A 23,092-nucleotide genomic window follows, 5' to 3' on the forward strand; every position below is an offset into this window, starting at 1 on the left:
CTGAGCCAATATGGCATTCAAAGCATCAATTTCAAGAACTTTCTTCCTCTGAGGTGTCCCATTACTCACATGATTCCTTTCAGAACTGTACATAAACTGGTTATTTATAACCATGTCAATGAGTTCCTGAGCTTCTGCAGGCATTTTCTTTAGGTGAATAGATCCACCTGTAGAATGGTCTAATGACATCTTAGACAATTCAGACAGACCATCATAGAATATATCCAGGATGGTCCATTCTGAAAGCATGTCAGAAGGACACTTTTTGGTCAGTTGCTTGTATCTCTCCCAAGCTTCATAGAGGGATTCACCTTCTTTCTGCCTGAAGATTTGAACATCCACTCTAAGCTTGTTCAGCTTTTAAGAAGGAAAGAACTTGGCTAAGAAAGCCATGACCAGCTTATCCCAAGAGTTTAGGATATCTTTAGGTTGAGAGTCCAACCATATTCTAGCTCTGTCTCGTACAACAAAAGAGAAAAGCATAAACTTATAGACCTCGGGATCAACTCCATTGGTCTTAACAGTATCACGGATCTGCAAGAATTCAGTTAAGAACTGAAAAGGATCTTCTGATAGAAGTCCATAAAACTTGCAATTCTGTTGCATCAGAGAAACTAATTGAGGCTTTAGCTCAAAATTGATTGCTCCAATGGCAGGGATTGAGATGTTTCTTCCATAGAAGTTGGAATTTTGTGTAGTAAAGTCACCAAGCATCTTCCTTGCACCTCCACCATTGTTATTGGTTTCGGCCATCTCTACTTCTTTTTCGAAAATTTCAGTAAAGTCATCTTCAAAGTGTTGTGTTTTAGCTTCTCTTAGCTTCCTCTTCAGAGTCCTTTCAGGTTCCGGATCAGCTTCAACAAGAATGTTCTTATCCTTGCTCCTGCTCATGTGAAAAAGAAGAGAACAGAAAAGAAGAGAAATCCTCTATGTCACAGTATAGAGATTCCTTTATGTGAGTAGAAGAAGAAAAGAATAGAAGAAGGAGAAAATTCAAACACAGAGGAAAAGAGAGGGTTCAAATTTTGAGATGAAGAGAAGTGTTAGTAAATGAATAAATAAATAGCAAAAGATGAGCGAGAGAGAGAGAGGGAATTCGAATATTAACCAAAAGGAAAAGGGAAAATATTTTTGTTTTTATTTTAAAATTTAGTTAGAATTTGAAAATTAAGAGAAGATATAAAATTAAAATTAAAATTTGAAACAATTATTTAATTAAAAAGAATTTTGAAAAAGGGTGAGGAATTTTCGAAAATTAGAGAGAGAAAAGTAGTTAGGTGGTTTTGAAAAAGATAAGAAATAGTGAAATAAATAAAAAGTCAATTAGTTAGTTGAAAAAGATTTAAAATTCAATTTTGAAAAGATAGGAAGTTAGAAAAGATTTTTAAAATTAAAATTGATTACTTGACTAACAAGAAACTAAAAGATATGATTCTAGAATTTAAAGATTGAACCTTTCTTAACAAGAAAGTAACAAACTTCAAATTTTTGAATCAATCACATTAATTGTTAGTAAAGTTTTTGAAAATTATGAAATAAAATTAAGAAAAAGATTTTGAAAAACAATTTTAAAAAAATTTCAAAAATATTAAGAAAAAATGAAAAAGATTTGATTTTTGAAAAAGATTTGAAAAGATAAGATTTTTAAAAATAAAATCTTGACTTGACTAACAAGAAACAACTTATTTTAAAATTTTTTGACTAAGTCAACCCAAAGATTTCGAAAATTATGAGTAAAATAAGGAAAAAATATTTTTTATTTTTGAATTTTTAAAGAGGAGAGAGAAAAACACCAATTTGAAGCAAAACTTAAAAATCATGAATCAAAACAACTAATGCATGCAAGAACACTATGAATGTCAAGATGAACACCAAGAACACTTTGAAGATTAAGATGAACATCAAGACTTATTTTTGAAAAATTTTCACGAAAAGAAACACATGCAAGACACCAAACTTAGAAATTTTTAATGCTTAGACACTAACAAACTAAAAATGCATATGAAAAACAACAAAAGACACAAAACAAGGAAATATGAAGATCAAACAAGAAGACTTGTCAAGAACAACTTGAAGATCATGAAGAATACAATGCATGAATTTTTTTTTCGAAAATTTTTTTAGAAAATAAAAAATATGCTATTGACACCAAACTTAAAATTTGATTCAAGACTCAAACAAGAAACATAAAATATTTTTGATTTTTTTATTTTATTAATTTTTTGGATTTTTTGAATATAATTTTGGAAAAACGAAAAAGAAGAAAAATTTTTGAAAGATTTTTAAAAACTTTTTGAGAATAAAATAAAGGTTGAAACAAAAAGAAAATTATCTAATTTAAGCAACACGATGAACCGTCAGTTGTCCAAACTCGAACAATCCCCGGCAACGGCGCCAAAAACTTGGTGCACGAAATTGTGATCTCAATGGCGCCAACAACTTGGTACGCACAATTGTAATCTCAACTCTTTTTCACAACTTCGCACAACTAACCAGCAAGTGCACTGGGTCGTCCAAGTAATAAACCTTACGTGAGTAAGGGTAGATCCCACGGAGATTGTCGGCTTGAAGCAAGCTATGGTCACCTTGTAAATCTCAGTCAGGCAGATTAAAATGGTTATGGAGTTTTGATAATTAAAATATAAATAAAACATAAAATAAAGATAGAGATACTTATGTAAATCATTAGTGAGAATTTCAGATAAGTGTATGGAGATGCGTTGTTCCTTCTGAATTTCTGCTTTCCTACTGCCTTTATCCAATCCTTCAAACTCCTTTCCATGGCAACTGTATGTAGGGGGATCACCATTGTCAATGGCCACCGTCCATCCTCTTAGTGAAAATGGTCCAGCTACGGGTTACGTAGGACTAATCATCTGTCGGTTCTCGATCATGTAGGAATAGGATTTACTATCCTTTTGCGTTTGTCACCACGCCCTACAGTTGTGAGTTTGAAGCTCGTCACAGTCATCCAATCCCAGATCCTACTCGGAATACCACAGACAAAGTTTAGACTTTTCGGATCTCAAGAATGCTGCCAATTGATTCTAGCTTATACCACGAAGACTCTGAACGCAAGGAATTGAAGGCTCTGTTGTCAAGAGAGGCAATCAAATGCATGGACCAGGAATCCAAGAGATACACATTCAAGCTTGTTTTCATGTAGAACGGAAGTGGTTGTCAATCACGCGTTCATGAGTGAGAATGGTGATGAGTGTCACATAATCATCACATTCGTCATGTTCTTGTGTGCGAATGAATATCTTAGAATAAGAATAAGCATGAATTGAATAGAGAATAGTAGTACTTTGCATTAATACTCAAGGAACAGCAGAGCTCCACACCTTAATCTATGGTGTGTAGAAACTCCACCATTGAAAATACATAAGTGAAAATAAGGTAGGCACAGCTGTGAGGCCAGCCCCTAATGTCTAAGGACTAACAATGATTAAAGATATTCCAAAAGGTCGTCCAAAGATGTCTAATACAATAGTAAAAGGTTCTATTTATATCAGACTAGTTACTAGGGTTACAAAAATAAGTAAATGATGCAGAAATCCACTTTCGGGCCCACTTGGTGTGTGCTTTGGCTGAGCATTGAAGCTTTCACGTGTAGAGGTCTTCCTTGGAGTTAAACTCCGGTTTGTAACTTGTTTCTGGAGTTTAACTCTGCTTTGCAACTTGTTTCTGGCGTTTAACGCCAGAATAGGGCAGAAAGCTGGCGTTAAAAGCCAGTTTGCGTCATCTAAACTTGGGCAAAGTATGAACTATTATATCTTGCTAAAAGGCTCTGGATGTCTACTTTCCAACGCAGTTGAGAGCGCACCATTTGGATCTTTGTAGCTCCAAAAATTCCATTTTGAGTGCAAGGAGGTCAGAATCCAACAACATCTGTAGTTCTTTATCAGCCTCTGAATCAGATTTTTGCTCAGGTCCCTCAATTTCAGCCAAAAAATATCTGAAATCCCAGAAAAACACACAAACTCATAGTAAAGTCTAGAAATGTGAATTTTGCTTAAAAACAAATAAAAATATACTAAAAACTAACTAAATCATACTAAAAACTATGTGAAAACAATGCCAAAAAGCGTATAAATTATCCGCTCATCAACAATCAAATATCTTTACTGTGTGGTCACCCCTGTGCATGGAAAACAAACAAATTCAATCACAACAGAAATCTTAAATTCAATTTGATAAAGCTTTAATTTCAACAGTCTTAATTTCCTTTTAGAGCAGCAATTGATATAAGTTTTAACAGAGTCATAAAGGTGCAATTGATATATACAAAACAACACTTAAACACCAAATTTCAATTATAAACTAGATACTAAAATCATAAAAGCACTTCAAATATTGCTACATACACAGCTCCTTTTACGTGCAATTCCTAGGCATCAACAGCATTGCTCATGAGCTTTTCAAAAATTTCCTGTGAATAGAATTTTGTCATTCACAAATAGATTAAATCCATGGCATAATTAAGTCAGAGTAAAACACCTATTTAATACTTAAAAGATTAGAACCCTTATAAATTATCTCCAAAAGCTATTATATTCTCATATGCTATCTGAATGATCAATATACTAACAAGAAATGATAACAGCACATCACAAGGAATGAACCGAAATAGAACTTCCATGAAATTACTAGGAAGAAATAAGCAATAAAGAGCACGAATAGAAGAGGCAAAGCAGCAGAAACCTAATCAAGAACGGGAACGATATACTACAACTATGTTAATTGATACATCAAGTTCTTAATTAATTAAACCCAAATCATATAAGACTTATTGCGAGGAAGAGGAAGAGAGAAAGGCAGGAATTGAAATTGGATGAAAAACCTAGTAGACATTCTCTTCTCTGAATGTTTCTAATATGAAAATGAAAGGAAAAGGAAAAAAGTTAAAAAACTAAAAATTTGAGGGATCAAAATCCAATTAGTAATTTTTTTCAAAAAAAGGGTATATTTGTAATTATTTTGATGATGGTTAATGATACACCTACAAAAAGGGCGGGAGCAAGAAATCTCATTACCATAATGCTATATGGATATTAAATCAGAAGAAAATACTAAATCAAAGCCAATTTTAATTTCTAATAAAGCTGTCATAGATAACATGAAGGTGTAAACCAACCACACTGGTATTCAAAAGTTTGGTTTTATTCTATCACAGTGCCTGCTACATAAGCACAGAAAAAGAAAATCTAGTGATTTAAGATCAACATCAGGTAAGTCCAATGCAATATTAAAACAACAAAAACAGCAACAGCAGTAGCTATGTAAATTAATGACATAACGAAGAAAACAAAGGCCATATTTTTTTATGAGATAGCTAAAATGCAATATGATTTCAAACCTAATTCACCTAATAGACATTACATTGTTTCAATCACAATTTGCCATACAAGATATCACTTCTCTTTATTATTGAATAAGTGGATGACATTTCCACACCTTTTCACAAGCAAGCCTTTGCATATCTGAAATGGTTTAAACATATAATAGTACCTAAAAGTCAAAAACCCAATCCCACATATTTCTTACCCTAAAATCAACAAGATCAAAGTTGCATTAGCCAAATGATTGATTGATACCCAGAATCCATACAATAATCTGGTCTAGATGACAGTATGTTCAAATATAACTAAATTCACGGATACGAAAACCTAGAGCTAAAAGTGAAGGTCATGGAAGCAAATCCTATGAACAAGCACAGGAGTAACAGCAATTTTGTTCTCTCAAATAAAAGAGAGCAAGAAACTAACAATCAACAAAGTAGAATCAGAAAAGATGATACATTATAATCCCTAAAATTGAAAGGAGAGGGTTCAACCTGCAAATAAGTGCATGCGATTTGGAACTACATAAGCAAAGCGGAATCCGATCTCGGAGAACAATAAACTCCGATAAAACCACAAATCGATAAGTGATGAGCGGATAATTTGTACGCTTTTTGGCATTGTTTTTAGTATGTTTCTAGTAGGATTTAGTTAGTTTTTAGTATATTTTTATTAGTTTTTAGTTAAAATTCACTTTTCTGGACTTTACTATGAGTTTGTGTGTTTTTCTGTGATTTCAGGTATTTTCTGGCTAAAATTGAGGGACCTGAGCAAAAATCTGATTCAGAGACTGAAAAGGACTGCAGATGCTGTTGGATTCTGACCTCCCTGCACTCGAAGTGGATTTTTTGGAGCTACAGAAGCCCAATTGGCGCGCTCTCAACGGCGTTGGAAAGTAGACATCCTGGGCTTTCCAGCAATATATAATAGTCCATACTTTGCCCAAGATTTGATGGCCCAAACCGGCGTTCAAAGTCACCTTCAGAATTCCCAGCGTTAAACGCCGGAACTGGCACCAAAGTGGGAGTTAAACGCCCAAACTGGCACAAAAGCTGGCGTCTAACTCCAAGAAGAGTCTCTACACGAAAATGCTTCAATGCTCAGCCCAAGCACACACCAAGTTGGCCCGGAAGTGGATTTTTATGTCATTTACTCATCTTTGTAATTTTTAAGCTACTAGTTCCCTATAAGTAGGACCTTTTACTATTGTATTTTCATCTTGGTTCTTCTGGTTCCCTCTCTGGGGCCGAAACCAATGATCACTTTTGTTCTTATGTATTTTCAACGGTGGAGTTTCTACACACCATAGATTAAGGTGTGGAGCTCTGCTGTACCTCGAGTATTAATGCAATTACTATTGTTCTTCTATTCAATTCAGCTTGTTCTTATTCCAAGATATTCATTTGCTCTCAAGAACTTGATGAATGTGATGATTATGTGACGCTCATCATCATTCTCACTTATGAACAAGTGACTGACAACCACTTCTGTTCTACAAGCAAACAAGGCTCTAATGTTTATCTCTTGGGTTCTTTAACCGGAATCTTCGTGGTATAAGCTAGAATTGATGGCGGCATTCAAGAGAATCCGGAAGGTCTAACCTTGTCTGTGGTATTCTGAGTAGGATTCAATTGTTGAATGACTGTGACGTGCTTCAAACTCGCGATTGTGGGGCGTTAGTGACAGACGCAAAAGAATCACTGGATTCTATTCCAACATGATCGAGAACCGACAGCTGGATAGCCGTGCCGTGACAGGGTGCGTTGAACATTTCTACTGAGAGGATGGGAGGTAGCCACTGACAACGGTGAAACCCTTGCATAAGCTTGCCATGGAAAGGAGTAAGAAGGATTGGATGAAGACAGTAGGAAAGCAGAGAGACGGAAGGGACAAAGCATCTTCATTCGCTTATCTGAAGTTCTTACCAATGAATTGCATAAGTATCTCTATCTTTATCTTTTATTCATATTTCATCTATAACCATCTGAGTCTGCCTGACTAAGATTTACAAGGTGACCATAGCTTGCTTCATACCAACAATCTCCGTGGGATCGACCCTTACTCGCGTAAGGTTTATTACTTGGACGACCCAGTGCACTTGCTGGTTAGTTGTGTGGAGTTGTGATAAAGAGTTGAGATTGCAATGAGCGTGCCATGTTGATGGCACCATTGATGATCACAATTTCGTGCACCAAGTTTTTGGCGCCGTTGCCGGGGATTGTTTCGAGTATGGACAACTGACGGTTCATCTTGTTGCTTAGATTAGGTATTTTTCAGAGTTCTTAAGAATGAATTCTAGTGTTTCAAGGTGATGTTCTTATCATCACCAAAGCTGATTGATTCTCATCAATTTAGCTCTTGAATACAATGTACTGCTGAAGCTTGGCTATCCATGTCTAATTCCTTTAGACTGAAGCTTTAGACTTACATTGCATGATTCCTGGAATTCTCATTAAGAATTTTGATACCTTTATTTTCTTTTTCACTTAATTTTCGAAAAAAAACCAAAAAAATTACAAAATCATAAAAACCAAAAATATTTTATGTTTCTTGTTCAGTCTAGTGTCTCATTTTAAGTTTGGTGTCTTGTATGCATTTTTTATTTGATCTTGGTTCTATTTTCAAGTCAATAGTACAGGGAACTGAAGATTCAGAACATGCAGTAGAGGAATTGCACAGAAAAAGCTGGGCGTTCAAAACGCCCAGTGAAGAAGGACAGACTGGCGTTTAAACGCCAGCCAGGGTGCCTGGTTGGGCGTTTAACGCCCAAAAAGGTAGTGCATTGGGCGTTAAACGCCAGAATGTGCACCATTCTGGACGTTTAACGCCAGGATGGCACAAGAGGGAAGATTCTGTTTTTAATGCAAATTTTTTCAAGTTTTCAAAGTTTTTCAAAATCAAATCTTTTTCAAATCATATCTTTTCAATCAAATCTTTTTCAAAATCAATTTCTTTCCTTTTTCAAAGATACTTGCTAACAATTAATGATTTGATTGAACATTTTAAGTATGTTGCCTTTTCTGCTAAGAGAGGTTTAATGTTTGAATCATATCTTTTCTTGTTAGGCAAGTCATTAATTTTTTAAATCAAATCTTTTTAAATTATTTTTCAAATCATATCTTCTCAATCACATCTTTTTAAAACCATAACTTTTAAATCACATCTTTTTCAAAAAAAAGTTTTCAATCATATCTTCTTCAAAATCTTTTTCAAAATATTTTTAAAATCTTTTTAATTAATTTTCGAAAAATCTCTTCCCCTCTTCTCACATCCTTCTATTTATGGAGTATCACTCCTCCTCAATGCACAATTCGAACTCTATCTCACTAAGTTCGAATTCTTCTACCTCTTTCTTCTATTTTTTTTTGTTCCTCTGACACCTCAAGGAATCTCTATACTATGACATAGAGGATTCCACATTTTCTTGTTCTCTTCTCTTTCATATGAGCAGGAGCAAAGACAAAAGCATTCTTGTTGAGGCTGACCCTGAACCTGAAAGGACCTTGAAGCGAAAGCTAAGAGAAGCCAAGGCACAACTCTCTGTAGAGGACCTAACAGAAATCTTCAAAGAAGAAGAAACCATGGCAGCCGAAAACAACAACAATGCCAACAATGCAAGGAAGGTGCTGGGTGACTTTACTGCACCTACTCCCGACTTCTATGGGAGAAGCATCTCTATCCCTGCCATTGGAACAAACAACTTTGAGATTAAGTCTCAATTAGTTTCTCTAATGCAATAGAATTGCAAGTTTCATGGACTTCCATTGGAAGATCCTCATCAGTTCTTAGCTGAATTCTTGCAAATCTGTGACACTGTCAAGACTAATGGGGTTGACCCTGAGGTCTACAGACTAATGCAATTCCCTTTTGCTGTAAGAGACAGAGCTAGGACATGGTTGGACTCACAACCTAAAGAAAGCCTGAACTCTTGGGAAAAGCTAGTCAATGCCTTCTTGGCAAAGTTCTTTCCACCTCAAAAATTGAGTAAGCTTAGAGTGGAAGTCCAAACCTTCAGATAAAAGGAAGGAGAATCCCTCTATGAAGCTTGGGAAAGATACAAACAATTGATCAGAAAGTGTCCTTCTGATATGCTTTCTGAATGGAGCATCATAGGTATTTTCTATGATGGTCTCTCTGAACTATCCAAGATGTCTTTGGATAGCTCTGCTGGAGGATCTCTTCATTTGAAGAAGACGCCTGCAGAAGCTCAAGAGCTAATTAAAATGGTTGCAAATAACCAATTCATGTACACTTCTGAAAGGAATCCTGTAAACAATGGGACAAATCAGAAGAAAGGAGTTCTTGAGATTGATACTCTGAATGCCATATTAGCTCAGAACAAGATATTGACTCAGCAAGTCAATTTGATTCCTCAAAGTCTGTCTGGAATGCAAAATGCTCCTGGCAGTACTAAGGATGCTTCATCTGAAGAAGAAGCTTATGATCCTGAGAACCCTTCAATGGAAGAGGTGAATTACATGGGAGAATCCTATGGAAACACCTATAATTCTTCATAGAGAAATCATCCAAATCTCTCATGGAAGGATCAACAGAGACCTCAACAAGGTTTCAACAACAATGGTGGAAGAAACAGGTTTAGCAATAGCAAGCCTTTTCCATCATCTTCTCAGCAACAGACAGAGAATTCTGAGCAGAACCACTCTGACTTAGCAACCATGGTCTCTGATCTAATCAAAACCACTCAAAGTTTCATGACTGAAACAAGGTCCTCCATTAGGAACTTGGAGGCACAAGTGGGAAAGCTGAGCAAGAAAGTTACTGAACTCCCTCCTAGTATTCTTCCAAGCAATACAGAAGAAAATCCAAAAGGAGAGTGCAAGGCCATCAACATGGCCGAATTTGGAGAGGAAGGAGAGGCAGTGAACGCCACTGAGGAAGACCTCAATGGGCGTGCACTGACCTCTAATGAGTTCCCTAATGAGGAACCATGGGAATCTGAGGCTCAAAATGAGACCATAGAGATTCCACTGGACTTACTTCTGCCATTCATGAGCTCTGATGAGTATTCTTCCTCTAAAGAGGATGAGTATGTCACTGAAGAGCAAGTGGCTAAATACCTTGGAGCAATCATGAAGCTAAATGACAAGTTGTTTGGTAATGAGACTTGGGAGGATGAACCCCCTTTGCTCACCAAAGAACTGGATGACTTGTCTAGGCAGAAATTACCTCAAAAGAGACAAGATCCTGGGAAGTTTTCAATACCTTGCACCATAGGCACCATGACCTTCAAGAAGGCTCTGTGTGACCTAGGGTCAAGTGTAAACCTCATGCCTCTCTCTATAATGGAGAAGCTAGGGATCTTTGAGGTACAAGCTGCAAGAATCTCACTAGAGATGGCAGACAATTCAAGAAAACAAGCTTATGGACTTGTAGAGGATGTTTTGGTAAAGATTGAAGACCATTACATCCCTGCTGATTTCATAGTCCTAGAGACTGGGAAGTGCATGGATGAATCCATCATCCTTGGCAGACCCTTCCTAGCCACAGCAAAGGCTGTGATTGATGTTGACAGAGGAGAATTGATCATTCAAGTGAATGAAGGATCCTTTGTGTTTAAGGCTCAAGGATATCCCTCTGTCACCATGGAGAGGAAGCATGAAGAGCTTCTCTCAAAGCAGAGTCAAACAGAGCCCCCACAGTTAAACTCTAATTTTGGTGTTGGGAGGCCACAACCAAACTCTAAGTTTGGTGTTGAACCCCCACATTCAAACTCTAAGTTTGGTGTTGGGAGGTTCCAACATTACTCTGAGTATCTGTGAGGCTCCATGAGAGCCCTATGTCAAGCTACTGACATTAAAGAAGCGCTTGTTGGGAGGCAACCCAATGTTATATTTTACCTATTTTTCTTTGTTATTTTATGTTTTCTGTAGGTTGATGATCATGAGAAGTCACAAAATCAATTGAAAAAGCAAAAACAGAATGAAAAACAGGAAGAAAAATAGCACACCCTGGAGGAAGAACCTACTGGCGTTTAAACGCCAGTAAGGCTAGCAGATGGGCGTTTAACGCCCAGTCTGGCACCATTCTGGGCGTTTAACGCCAGAAAGGGGCACCAGACTGGCGTTAAACGCCAGATATGGGCAAGCACTTGGCGTTAAACGCCAGAAATGGGCACCAGCCCGGCGTTTAACGCCAGAATTGGCTCAAAACGCATTTTTGCATGCCATTTGGGGCAGGGATGACTTTTCCTTGACACCTCAGGATCTGTGGACCCCACAGGATCCCCACCAACCCCACCACCCTCTTTTCTTCTTCACCCATTCACCAATCACCTCAATACCTCTTCCCTAAAAACCGTTCACCTATCAAATCCCATCTTTCTCTTCACTACTCACATCCATCCTTCATAAAACCCCACCTACCTCACCATTCAAAATTCAAACCACTTTCCCTCCCAAACCCACCCATAATGGCCGAACCCTACCCCTCCCCTCACCCCTATATAAACCCATCTTCACTCCTTCATTTTCACACACCCTAAACACTACTTCTTCCCCCTTTGGCCGAACCATATAGCCTCATCCATCTCCTCCATTTTCTTCTTCTTCTACTCTATTCTTTCTTCTTTTGCTCGAGGACGAGCAAACCTTTTAAGTTTGGTGTGGTAAAAGCGTTGCTTTTTGTTTTTCCATAACCATTTATGGCATCCAAGGCCGGAGAAACCTCTAGAAAGAGGAAAGGGAAGGCAAAAGCTTCCACCTCCGAGTCATGGGAGATGGAGAGATTCATCTCAAGGGTGCATCAAGACCACTTCTATGAAGTTGTGGCCTTGAAGAAGGTGATCCCCGAGGTCCCTTTCAAACTCAAAAAGAGTGAATATCCGAAGATCCGACATGAGATTCGAAGAAGAGGTTGGGAAGTTCTTACCAACCCCATTCAACAAGTCGGAATCTTAATGGTTCAAGAGTTCTATGCCAATGCATGGATCACCAAGAACCATGATCAAAGTGTGAACCCGGATCCAAAGAATTGGCTTACAATGGTTCGGGGGAAATACTTAGATTTTAGTCCAGAAAATGTGAGGTTGGCATTCAACTTGCCCATGATGCAAGGAGATGAACATCCTTACACAAGAAGGGTCAACTTTGATCAAAGGTTGGACCAAGTCCTCACTGACATTTGTGAAGAGGGCACCCAATGGAAGAGAGATTCAAGAGGGAAGTCGGTTCAATTAAGAAGGCATGACCTCAAGCCCGTGGCTAGAGGATGGTTGGAGTTTATCCAACGCTCAATCATCCCCACTAGCAACCGGTCGGAAGTTACTCTAGACCGGGCCATCATGATTCATAGCATCATGATTGGAGAGGAAGTGGAAGTTCATGAGGTTATAGCCCAAGAACTCTATAAGGTGGCGGACAAGTCCTCTACCTTGGCAAGGTTAGCCTTTCCTCATCTCATTTGTCACCTCTGTTATTCAGTAGGAGTTGGCATAGAAGGAGACATCCTCATTGATGAGGACAAGCCCATCACTAAGAAAAGGATGGAGCAAACAAGAGACCCCTCTCATCATGAAATCCCTGAGATACCTCAAGGGATGCACTTTCCTCCACAAAACTATTGGGAGCAACTAAACACCTCCTTGGGAGAACTGAGTTCCAACATGGGACAACTAAGAGTGGAGCACCAAGAACATTCCATCCTCCTCCATGAAATTAGAGAAGATCAAAGAATCATGAGAGAGGAGCAACAAAGGCAAGGAAGAGACATTGAGGAGCTCAAGCACTCCATAAGATCTTCAAGAGGAAGAACAAGCCGCCATCACTGAGGTGGATCCGTTCTTTAATCTCCTTGTTCTTTATTTTCTTGTTTTTTCGAATTTTCATGCTTATGTTTATCCATGTTTGTGTCTTATGATCATTAGTGTCTTAGTGTCTATGCCTTAAAGTTATGAATGTCCTATGAATCCATCACCTTTCTTAAATAAACAATGTTCTTAATTGAAAAAGAGAAGAATTGCATGAATTTTGAATTTTATAACAGATTAATTATTTTGATGTGGTGGCAACACTTTTATTTTCTGAATGTATGCTTGAACAGTGCATATGTCTTTTGAATTTGTGGTTCATGAATGTTGGCTCTTGAAAGAATGATGAAAAAGGAGACATGTTACTGAGGATCTGAAAAATCATAAAAATGATTCTTGAAGCAAGAAAAAGCAGTGAATTCAAAAAAAAAAAAGAAATAAAGTTGTGATCCAAGGCAAAAAGAGTGTGCTTAAGAACCCTGGACACCTCTAATTGGGGACTCTAGCAAAGCTGAGTCACAATCTAAAAAGGTTCACCCAATTATGTGTCTGTGGCATGTATGTATCCGGTGGTAATACTGGAAGACAGAGTGCTTTAGGTCACGGCCAAGACTCATAAAGTAGCTGTGTTCAAGAATCATCATACTTAAACTAGGAGAATCAATAACACTATCTGGATTCTGAGTTCCTAAAAAAGCCAATCATTCTGAATTTCAAAGGATAGAGTGAGATGCCAAAACTGTTCAGAGGCAAAAAGCTAAAAGCCCCGCTCATCTAATTAATACTGATCTTCATAGATGTTTTTGGAATTCATTGCATATTCTCTTCTTTTTATCTTATTTGATTTTCAGTTGCTTGGGGACAAGTAACAATTTAAGTTTGGTGTTGTGATGAGCGGATAATTTGTACGCTTTTTGGCATTGTTTTTAGTATGTTTCTAGTAGGATTTAGTTAGTTTTTAGTATATTTTTATTAGTTTTTAGTTAAAATTCACTTTTCTGGACTTTACTATGAGTTTGTGTGTTTTTCTGTGATTTCAGGTATTTTCTGGCTAAAATTGAGGGACCTGAGCAAAAATCTGATTCAGAGACTGAAAAGGACTGCAGATGCTGTTGGATTCTGACCTCCCTGCACTCGAAGTGGATTTTTTGGAGCTACAGAAGCCCAATTGGCGCGCTCTCAACGGCGTTGGAAAGTAGACATCCTGGGCTTTCTAGCAATATATGATAGTCCATACTTTGCCCAAGATTTGATGGCCCAAACCGGCGTTCAAAGTCACCTTCAGAATTCCCAGCGTTAAACGCCGGAACTGGCACCAAAGTGGGAGTTAAACGCCCAAACTGGCACAAAAGCTGGCGTCTAACTCCAAGAAGAGTCTCTACACGAAAATGCTTCAATGCTCAGCCCAAGCACACACCAAGTTGGCCCGGAAGTGGATTTTTATGTCATTTACTCATCTTTGTAATTTTTAAGCTACTAGTTCCCTATAAGTAGGACCTTTTACTATTGTATTTTCATCTTGGTTCTTCTGGTTCCCTCTCTGGGGCCGAAACCAATGATCACTTTTGTTCTTATGTATTTTCAACGGTGGAGTTTCTACACACCATAGATTAAGGTGTGGAGCTCTGCTGTACCTCGAGTATTAATGCAATTACTATTGTTCTTCTATTCAATTCAGCTTGTTCTTATTCCAAGATATTCATTCGCTCTCAAGAACTTGATGAATGTGATGATTATGTGACGCTCATCATCATTCTCACTTATGAACAAGTGACTGACAACCACTTCTGTTCTACAAGCAAACAAGGCTCTAATGTTTATCTCTTGGGTTCTTTAACCGGAATCTTCGTGGTATAAGCTAGAATTGATGGCGGCATTCAAGAGAATCTGGAAGGTCTAACCTTGTCTGTGGTATTCTGAGTAGGATTCAATGATTGAATGACTGTGACGTGCTTCAAACTCGCGATTGTGAGGCGTTAGTGACAGACGCAAAAGAATCACTGGATTCTATTCCGACATGATCGAGAACCGACAGCTGGATAGCCGTGCCGTGACAGGGTGCGTTGAACATTTCCACTGAGAGGATGGGAGGTAGCCACTGACAACGGTGAAACCCTTGCATAAGCTTGCCATGGAAAGGAGTAAGAAGGATTGGATGAAGACAGTAGGAAAGCAGAGAGACGGAAGGGACAAAGCATCTCCATTCGCTTATCTGAAGTTCTTACCAATGAATTGCATAAGTATCTCTATCTTTATCTTTTATTCATATTTCATCTATAACCATCTGAGTCTGCTTGACTAAGATTTACAAGGTGACCATAGCTTGCTTCATACCAACAATCTCCGTGGGATCGACCCTTACTCGCGTAAGGTTTATTACTTGGACGACCCAGTGCACTTGCTGGTTAGTTGTGCGGAGTTGTGATAAAGAGTTGAGATTGCAATGAGCGTACCATGTTGATGGCGCCATTGATGATCACAATTTCGTGCACCAATAAGAGATGTGGAAAAGGGTTGCAAAATAACCACAAATTGCGGCAGCCTCTTGCGGCGTGTTGCGGTGGCAATGATGTGCAAATTAGATTTGCAACTGAGGAAGAGGAAGAGAGAAAGGCAGGAATTAAAATTGGATGAAAACCTAGCAGACCTTCTCTTCTCTGAATGCTTCTAATCTGAAAATGAAAGGAAAAGGGAAAAAATTAAAAAACCAAAACTTTGAGGGATCAAAATCTAATTAGTAATTTTTTTCAAAAAAATGGGGTATATTTTGTAATTATTTTGATGATGGTTAATGATACACCTACAAAAAGGTAGGAGTAAGGAATCCATGGCCTTTTTTTTAAAGATCTTATGAAAAAGTAAAAGTAATTTTATATTTGGGTATCTCATGTAAAAAGATCTTTTTATCTATCAATAATGTTTGGGTATAACAATATAAAAGTATTTTTTATTTATTTATTATATAAAAAAACATCTTTTTTTTAAGGAAAAAAGATTTTTTAAAAAAAGATGTAAATTACAGCTTCTAAAAAAAGATATTTTTTAATTTTTCTAGTGCTTTTACTTTTACTACTAGAAATTTGCCAAACACACTAAAAAATAAAAAAAAAGATCTTTTTTCATTGAAAAAAGATATTTTTTATCAAGATAATGGCACCCAAATACGCACTAAGACATTTCCATTTGAAATTTTATTCATTAATTTGGAATGATTATAATATATTAATATTAATAAAATAAAATTTAAATTAAAAAATGTGGAAATTGATTTGAAAATTAATTTTTTTGTCTGATTTATAAATAAAAAAATTAAAATTAAAATTCTCAAAAAATTTAAACTATTTATTTTTAATTATTTTAAAATTAAAAATGTTCAATTTTTAAGAGAATTTTAATTCTTAATATTTTAAATAAGTTCTCAATATTTTTAATAGGATAAAAGAGTAAAGAGATAAATAAGTTTTAAGATTTATATTTTGAACTACTACTTGAAGAAAAAAAAAGTGCTAAATAAGTTTTTTTAAGATAATAAATATGGATAAATTATAATTAAATTAAGATATTTTACTCAAAGAGTAATATTATATGATTAGCAAATATTATTTTTAATCAGAGTCAATAATAATTTATACTCATATTTAGAGAAGTTTTGTACACTTTATATCTATATTTATTAGAGTTTTATACATATAAATCAATACAATTTATACTGATATTTTTCAGAATTTATACACATAAATTAATAAAATTTTTTTCTTAAAGATAATTTAGTTTTGTATTGATCAAATGATAGCCAATTATACTAAAAATAACTAACCACAAAAAATTTCTCTTACTCTAATTATAAGAATTAATTTAAAAATAATATATCCACATCTATTATTACGCAGGACTTAATTGATATTTTCTTTTTTATAGACTAATTTATATAAAGTATAAATTTTATGAGTTTATTTATTACTTTATTCTTGATAAAATAAAAAAATAGTGCTAGCATCTTAATTAATAAAAAATTAATTATATTAAAATTATTAAAAAAACTGAATAAATATTATATTTAAAAAAAAGACCATATAATGTTTATAAATAGACAAAAATATTTTTATTTTTTTTCAAATCTCTAATTTAAGATAATTTTATATTTGATACAACCATTTTTTTTCATCTTTACTTTTTGCTTTTACTCTCACAAAAGACTAAAGAAAAAAAAGATAATGAAAAGAAAAAAGAAACACAAGAAAAAAACACAGACTCAACTATCAAAGGTCATACCTTAAGATTAGCAGCAAACTTTTAGAAGGTTGGGGCCACTCCACAATGTGACGTTGGCACGGATGCTAAATTCAGTTAACCAATCCGTTGAAATTTTGGTATACAATTATGTTAGGATTTGGTTGAATTAGTCGCACATTGCTTAGGATAGCAAATGGAGTGGGTGGCCTAGGCTATAAATATGAGGCTAAGTTCTCCATTTGTTTTTGCACCAGTCAGAAACACTTTAAGCTTGTATCTGATTTTTCTTTTCCTCTGTACTCTTTGATTAGAGAGTGTTGTGAGGTGTAGTTAGATATTTGCTTTGAGAGAGTGTGGGTGTATTGGGGTGCCGGTGTTAGAGAGAAAGAAGTCTATGTGTTGTAACAATTTTCACATAGTGATATTCTCTGGTTGTCATTTGACAACGGCCGTGGTTTTTTCTCCGGTAATTGGAGTTTCCACGTTAAATTCTTGTGTTGTGATTGTGTCTATTTTATTTCTCTGTCAAAGGTGTTTTCTCAAGGGGGAATGGTGTCTTATTCCCAATAAGTGGTATCAGAGCTTCGGTTCGGTGGGATTTATTCTTAGTATGCTCTGTGGTTGCAGCCTAGTCTGACCTTCCACATCAGAAAAAAATTTTGTCCTGTGGCTTGAGGTTGATCTTTGGTTGCTGTTGTTGTTGCTGGAAGGCAGTGTGACACTGTGAGAGTGCAGTTTGGAAAGGTTCTGGCTAAGGAAAGACCTGGTATTTAAGTGTGTCCATTGTGACCCACCTCTCTTTCCTGGGGACCCTTCCTAGTGCACGGTCTACAGTTGAGTTATACTATTTTATTATACGGTTGCAACAATGTCAGGATATTCAAGTGTTGTGAAGCTTGAAATAGAGAAATTTGATGGAAGAATCAATTTTGGCTTGTGGTAAATACAAGTCAAGGATGTGTTGATATAATCAGGTTTGCACAAGGCGTTGAAGGTGAAGATCTCTGGTATGAAAGATGATGTTCTCTAGAAGACAAGAAGAATCCTCATGGTATTACCGCACTGCCATGGATAAGGATAAGTTGTGGCAATCGGGTCCACAATTGCACACGGGCATTGGTTGGCGTTGAGATGCAAGGTGTGTGGCGGAGTTAGGTCGATGGCTGAAGAACTTCCAGGAAAAGCCAATTTGGAAGTTGCACCATGAATTTTTAGCAAGGTTTCGATTTGTACCAAGGCGAAATGCTTGGAGTGGTCTAATTCCAAGTGAGTATACTTTCATGGTGGAGTATGATAGTTCTCTGAACTATGATTGTCGGTATAGACAATGGCAGCAAAGAATTGTCGGTGTTGACAATGGAAGCTGAAGATATGTGACTATTTCAATCAAGGTGGAGATTGTTAGGATTTGGTTGAATTAGTCCCACATTGCTTAGGATAGCAAATGGAGTGGGTGGCCTAGGCTATAAATATGAGGCTAAGTTATCCATTTGTTTTTGCACCAGTCAGAAACACTTTAAGCTTGTATCTGATTTTTCTTTTCCTCTGTACTCTTTGATTAGAGAGTATTGTGAGGTGTAGTTAGATATTTGCTTTGAGAGAGTGTGGGTGTACTGGGGTGCCGGTATTAGAGAGAAAGAAGTCTATTTGTTGTAACAATTTTCACATAGTGATATTCTCTGGTTGTCATTTGACAACGGCCGTAGTTTTTTCTCCGGTAATTGGAGTTTCCACGTTAAATTCTTGTGTTGTGATTGTGTCTATTTTATTTCTCTGTCAAAGGTGTTTTCTCAGGGGAGAATGGTGTCTTATTCCCAATAAGTTTATTCTTATTATTATTATTATTATTATTATTATTATTATTATTATTATTATTATTATTATTATTATTATTATTTAAACCTGTTCTGGAGGTTACTTGAAATTGAATTGTTTTGGGCCTGAACATGAGGTCCGATTTTGACTGGTGTCAAGGTGTTGTCGTCAGAATTCTTTATGAGAAGGTGGAGGGTAGTACCTGCAAGGAACTTCGATACTTAAATTAGCATAGGTTTTAGATAGGTTTTTAATAGATTGGATCCTGAATATACCTGAGAGTGTTACAATATATTTATAGTAGAATAGATAATTACCTTTCTAGAGTAGTTCCACCTTTGATGGTGGATGACCGTTCCCTTTTGTTAGGGAAGTAGTCGAGATCTTCCTTCTAGAAGAATAGGAGATATCTTAGGAGTTAGTTACTTATTTGGATAAGTAGAGTTAGATTCTTATCGCTATGTCAAGTAGGTATGGGCTGAATATGATCTCTTAATTAGGCCTCATTCATTTTGGACCTAGATGTATTTTTAGGTCAGGGTATGAACAGTGCCCATATTTAAGCCCGAGCTTACTGAAGTCGAACTCGAGCATTTATAATTTAGAATTGTCTCTTGTGTGTTAGTGCATCACGTTGGGCGCGCCTCCTAGGGGTTAGGTCGCGTACTCAACATGTTTTCACAATCTTGAAGCGCCACGTCTTTTCGCCGTCATTTACTCATTTTCTACGGTTACTTTGGTAACCGTGCACGTCATTAATGAAGAGGGGGTGAAATTATGCTTTTTTTCCTGGTATCTTATAAATACCCAAACTTTTTCTAATTTTTTTATAAAGTCATTTGTATGGACCTAATTTAAATATTTTTAAAATAATAAAGCAAAATTATATAGTTTCACCATCCAAGACATCTCCTATTCAACACGTACTAGCAAATCATCTAGAAACAACAACCCATCTCAGTAAAAGGGATAAAATTAACCTTAATTGGGGCCTATTTCGACGAAAATACGTGATAAAATAACTACAACAATCAACCAATCTTTAACGTTAACTCATATCACTAAACAATCACAACATGGACATTCTACTACTCCCTAAATCCATGCATTTATGACATTCTATCCAAACCATTTTCAAGAACCAAAATATACATGCCATGGTACGATAAAAAGATAAGGACAAAATGCAAGTCAAATTACTGTATACATCAAGGTTTTAATTTATTCCATAGAAATACAATGCATCTACAACTTCTGATATTACCATCCTATTTTTGGACTTGAATACTCATGTTGAAAACTTGAGACCAGCAATTTCCCTTTGGAGTTTGTCATCGTTGAAACTCTGTTTCCTTCATCATGAAAAAAAGTCCTGGCTGGCCCTATTATTTTTGGCATAGCAAGATCTTTTCCTGCCACCCTGACTTGGTCTCAAACCTGACCCTGATGGCTATACAACAAGTTATAACCCAAGTTTTTTCATTACTATGCACTTAAAAAATGAAATAGTAAATCCACAAGTAGAACACAAGGGATACAAAACCTATATTACTTTCTTAGTAACGAAATATAACACTAACCCCATCATATCCATCTTCGTCGTTTGCTATGCAATTATGTCGGTCGTGTCTAAATCCATGGTAGTGCCTGCACCACCTACCCATTTTGCTATTGCTTCTTGACCGGGGTGCACCTTTCGACTTGATTATCTTCAGATCCAAAATATCACAGCCATCTACAATAGCATGAATGAAAGTTGTACTGTTACCCTTTGGGACTTTTGCTTTCAACCTCTTTTAATAGCTACGCAATCCTGCTAGCCACATACTCATACATACCCGACCATTGGGTCGCTAACAACCACATAGGAAGGCAAGCAGTCTACAACAAACCATACCTTTCCTGGAATGCACGATTAGGATCCAAACCCCCGTTAGAGTCATGGAATGATCCAAACTTTGCATCTTTGAACCATCTCTTCGACACCAACCACATCTGCAAGGCATTATTCTCTAGTTCATTCAAAACACAGATGATATGACTGCATGGAATTTCTATGCTGTTCTAGAGTTTATACGAACACTCGTACCTTTCAGAATTATTTTCATAGAATACAAAGTAAACCCGATGGGGCTTACAAAACTTTCTAAGCATGAACTTCTTCAAGCTACCATATCTTTCAATATGAAGAACTATCAACACAGCTACACCATCTATCTGTTTCTTCACCTCAAAGAATGTATCCTTAGTGTAGATTTGTGACACGATCCTTTCAATTGATTCCAATCCTGTTGTCATGACCAGTTCCAAATATAGAGATTTGTAATCCGCAATAAACTCATTGTTCTTATAGTCCTTAACCACACGTTCAAGATTCTGAACTAGCTCCAGCAAGCAATTCGAAAACCTGATAAATTTCTTAAGCGCTGCATTAATGCCCTCGTATCTTGATGTCATTCTCAACCCTGCACAAATAGGCATTCGTCCACTGTTCCTTCTTCTCATATGTTCTGCAAATCTATTTGTTCTCTTTTAACTTAAATGCAGCAACCATGTCTGCCCAATAGTTATCAAACTCTTCTACCTTAAAATGACCATACACAACAGTCTTGAATGTTGCACAAAAATCAGTATTCTTGATGTTCGAAACAGCATTTTGCACTAGGTGTCAGGTGCAAAGTCGATGTGTAGCGTTAGAGAATTTTGCCCTAATAGACTCTTTCATTGACTCGTCTCCATCTGTAACCACAATTTTAGGCTGTTTTTGATGCATTACCTCAAGCAAAGTGCCTAGCAACCACTTATAAGATGGAATTTTCTTGTCCTCCAGTAACCTAAAACTAAAAATTATTATTTGTCGGTGGTGATTATTGTCCAAAAATATTACCAAAGGCCAATTGTATAGATTCTTCCTATATGTCAAATCTAATACCAATACATCACCAAAGCACTCATAGTCATACCGCATCACCCCATCTAACCAAAATAGGTGGCCATGGTGATTTTTGGGGCAATATGTATATGGCATAACAGCTAACGGATCCACCTCGATTTTTCTCTTTAGATAACTTATTGCTGCTGTCACGTCCCCCTCAATAATCCAAGAGCGACATACATCATCGATATAGTTTTAAAGGTCCTTCTTTATAAAGTGTAAGTTTCGATAACTAATGGACAAGATGCAAACAACCCCATGATCTGACTTTTTTGGAATCCTACTTTGTGCCTGCTATGAATGTGGGCTTTGTCACCTTCATTGATATTGCAGTGGGCTGGCATGACATTAGTGAAAGCAGGCAAAGCTAAATCATGATTGTGATCTTAAACAAATGTCTTTATCCTCCACTTACCTCTTTGTTTGCGAAAGAACACAACAAACTTTGCATTGCAGTTGATCCTAGTCTCTACCTTATACGCCCTCTTCATATTCGCCTTCTCATAATGCTTCTTCTCCTGCAAGCCCTATCGATTGCAGTAGAAAATTTTCTCAAAACATTGCCTTCATCATCTTTAATGGAATCTCCTTTTCGAACAGCCAAACTAGGGGCCTTTGCATACTCTACGTATCTTGCATAAGCCTCTTCAACCCCATCAAATTCAGCTTTAGCCAACATAGTCGCGGTTGACGGCATGGAACCATCCACATCATCACTTGTAGGATTGTCTGAACCAGCTGGTAACTCCGATAAATGTATTGTGCCACCCTCCTCCCCTTCACCAGATACATTCAATCTCTTTGTTGCCTCACTCTCTTTGCCCACTTCAGATTGTGACTCTAACCCCTTAGAGATCTCTTCCTCATTGAAATCTCTACTCCATTCATCAGTCCATTAGTCAAAAAATTTTGAGCTCCCTTTAATGCTAGTATTCATTCCAAGGCGCTTTTAAGTTCCTATATTATAGACCATTTAAAACCTAAAATACCAACACCAAATAT

At 36.6% G+C, this 23,092-nt stretch overlaps 1 non-coding gene across 1 annotated transcript; it reads left to right on the top strand.

Moving 5' to 3' along the window:
• Nucleotides 1-243: 243 nt before the first annotated feature.
• LOC130948002 (small nucleolar RNA R71) lies at nt 244-351 on the top strand. Its single transcript, XR_009072898.1, has one exon. It is a non-coding gene; the product is annotated as a small nucleolar RNA R71 (small nucleolar RNA).
• Nucleotides 352-23,092: the final 22,741 nt, after the last annotated feature.

Source organism: Arachis stenosperma, chromosome 1 (genome assembly GCF_014773155.1).
Source record: "Arachis stenosperma cultivar V10309 chromosome 1, arast.V10309.gnm1.PFL2, whole genome shotgun sequence".
NCBI lineage: Eukaryota > Viridiplantae > Streptophyta > Magnoliopsida > Fabales > Fabaceae > Arachis > Arachis stenosperma.